This window comes from Cavia porcellus, unplaced genomic scaffold, assembly GCF_034190915.1.
Source record: "Cavia porcellus strain 051 isolate PalLab524CR breed Dunkin Hartley unplaced genomic scaffold, mCavPor4.1 scaffold_29, whole genome shotgun sequence".
In the NCBI taxonomy this organism is placed as follows: domain Eukaryota; kingdom Metazoa; phylum Chordata; class Mammalia; order Rodentia; family Caviidae; genus Cavia; species Cavia porcellus.
In genome coordinates, this window is record NW_026947512.1 from 18,682,751 (window position 1) to 18,686,082 (window position 3,332).

Below are 3,332 nucleotides of genomic sequence, written 5' to 3' on the forward strand. Positions count from 1 at the left end.
TGTGGCTCACACTTGGAGGTGAAAGAGCAAGTGTCCATTCCCGAGCCCTGGGTGGGACAACACGGGCTCACCCAGATCTGCCCATTGGGGAGCAGCAGGCCTGGAGCCTCTCTTTCCCCAGATGGGTTGGGGTGGGGAGTCTGAGTCCTCAGAGCATCTACCATGCAGTCTGGAGTGAAGGCAGGGATTGGCGTGGGGACTGAGTACCAGAGAAGGGCACCAAGCCTGCTGCTAACCCATATGCAGAAAAGGAAACTGAGGCCTGGGTTGTGACATCATTGGACGTTCAACACTTTCCAAACATATATCAAACCCACCATTTTCCAGCAGGGAATGGAAATAAGAACACAAGGCCAGAGATTGGAGATCTTGAGTTCTAATCCAAGCTGAGGGATTTCCTAGTGGTGGCCAAAGGATCTTCAGTTTTAACACATCTAACCTAAGGATGAACAGCCCTGTCCATGTCACTAGGCCAGGATCACAAGAGGCAGACGCATTCTATAAACTCTAAGTGCTACACAAGGTATTACAAATGCACTGTTTTTTCTTAACCTCAGTATCATACTTCCATCGATCACCTGCTTGCTAATCTCAGGGAGACATTACTGTCTTACGAGGGGCCTAGAAGACCCCCAGCCACAGGGTTGTTTCCTGTTCTCACCATCCAGTGCTGCCCTCTTTCCTTTTGAAACAGGAGACAGGTGCACTACACAAGGGGCCAATCTGCTGTCCAGCAAGTGCTCGAACTGTACTGGGAACAGCAGTGGCAAAGGCCTGCTGGTCAAGACATGCAGGGCTGGGCCCAAAGTGGGACCTGGCTGTGTCTGAGGAGCAGGTAAATCCAAGTCCCTCCAAACCTCTGCTTGCTCCCAGGAACAGATGGGAGGGCCCAAGAAATAAACCTCTGTGGCCTCTCTCTTCAGCTGTACACTAGGGCTCTTAGAGGGTTCAAAACTCCAAGCAGATGGAGCTTTTCTCACCAGTGTCTGGATGAGACCTGTGCCCAACTATGCGTCAAAGATAAAACTCTTGGCTGGGCATGGTGGTGGAGCCTGTAACCCCCCGCTATTCAAAAGGCTGAGGCAGGAGAGTTGCAAGTTGGAGGTCAGCCTGGGCAGCATAGAGAGATGCTGTCTCAAAATAAAAATCAAAAAGGATTGGAGAAGTAGCTCTGTGGTAGAGCACCCATGGGTTTCATATACACGCATGCACACACACGTGCACATATAACTTTCTTTTATGAACAGAACTTCTGTAGAGTGGATTACAGAACATGGGCATTTCTCCCTCCATGAGAGAATAAGTCCAGGCTGGCAGTGCTGTTGACTTCATGATGTCATTCATGGGCCCCATTTCCTTCCATGTGTTGATCATATCTAGGTTGTGGCCAGCAGTAAGAGGAAAGAGAAGGCACACCCACAGCACAAGCCCAGACATGGGAGCGACTCACCTCATTCTCCACGCCATGAGTGACAGCCAGTCACGAGCCACACCTCACAGTAAGGGCGTCTGGGAAGAGAAATTCAGCCTGACCACCACAGTTTCAGATTTGCTATCTCCGATAATAGCCACTAGCAGTCTACATCATAGCACCATCAGGGCTGGGGCAGTCAGCGTGACACAGATAGGAGAGAGGCCATGACCCACACTTGCATGATACATGGTGTGGCTTCTGGTCACAATGTGCCCTGAGATATCAGATCATCAAGGATTGGAGCTCCAGAGTGGAATTGTTTTGTAGAAGGTAGCCAGTAAGACCAAGTGTGGGGCAGAAAAACTTGCCCTGGAGAAGGCTGACACTGCAAACTCACACTATCACAGTGAAGGGCACAAGGTGACAAGTAGGGGAGTCTCAGGGCAATGAATTCACAGGTGCACAGCTGCACAGGTCCCCTGCGGATGACTCAGCCCATCAAAGAGGACAGCTGATTACGGCCCACAGGTGGTCCTTTGAATTGCTCCAGGTCAGGACCGTGCTAATATGCTTAGGATACTGTGGCCTGATGAAGAGCACAGGAGAAGCAATTGCACTACTTCCGTACTTCAGGAGGGAAGGCTCCTCTAAACCACAAGACCCCTGTCAGAGCCCTGATGGGAACTACAGCACAAGCAGGCAGGATTCACCCAGATGTCGCTTGGGCAGAAGGACTTAGAAAACTGAGAAGGGATGAACATTCCAAGCTGGGTGGGGAGAGGACACAGAGACAGGACAGTGTTGGTGGGCTGGGTGAAGGAAGTGTCCCACTTTGAGCCACTTGCTTTTCTGACAACACCTGCTCAGTCTTTCCCGATGCCCCTCTGAGACAGATGGTATTATTACCTATGTGTTGCCGAAGAGGCAATAGAGAGCTCAGAGCAATTTAGTAGCTTGCCCATAACTACCCAGCTTTTTCTGGGAGCAGAGAACCAATCTCAGAAAACTCTGGCTGCAGGGTCTGCTCAAGGCCTCCTCACCAGGACCAGGGGTGCTATCAGAACTTCTAGGATGATTCACTTCCATCTTTGGCAATTGGTCCCAAAGGGTCAAATCTCAGCAGATAGTGAGCCCTTACTGCTTCTGGGCGCCCGCTAGCGGAGTGGCCCAGGTCGTCCCCACAAGCTTGGCATCCTGCCTGTCCCCCAAGATGTCTGTAGCAGGAATCACAGCCAATGAATGTACCAGCAGGATGAGACACCCTCAATGCTTAAGAGGCTCCCGAAGAACAATGCCGCTCTGTGAGCAGTCCAGACCAGGGCTCAGCCTTGGAGGGCTGACAGGAACTAGCACCAGCCAACCACGGCCTCTGGGAGCACTCCGGAGCCTGCTCCCGCTGTGGCCTGTATTCTGGTGGTGTGGACACTTTCTTTTTCCTTTGTGGTACTGGAGGTTGAAGCTAGGGCCTTCACACTGAGCTACATCTCCAGGCTTTTTTATTTTTTATTTTGAGATAGGATCTCAATAAGTTGGCTAGGCTGGGCTCATACTTGGAATCCTCCTGCCATAACCTCCCAGAGTCCTGAGGTTATAGACCTGTGCCACTACATCTGGTTTGGAAATGCTTATTGAGCCTCAGAAAGCCCAGTATGATTCAACCAGCCTTTGTCCCACCTGTCCAGGTTATGCCTAGTGTGCTATGGAACCCAAAGAACTTTCTTCTTGCATCCTGGCACTGGGACCATCTTGTTAAGGCACCATATGCATTTCACAGCCCATCCCCTCCCAAAGGCCTCAGGTGAAAGCCCTGGCTTGGTCCCCACCCCTGCCCAGAATGCACCTGCTCACTCTAGGGCTGAAAATTTGTCCTTGACTGTGCTGTCACCTCCACATGGAAGGAGGAAGTAGAATCATGGTG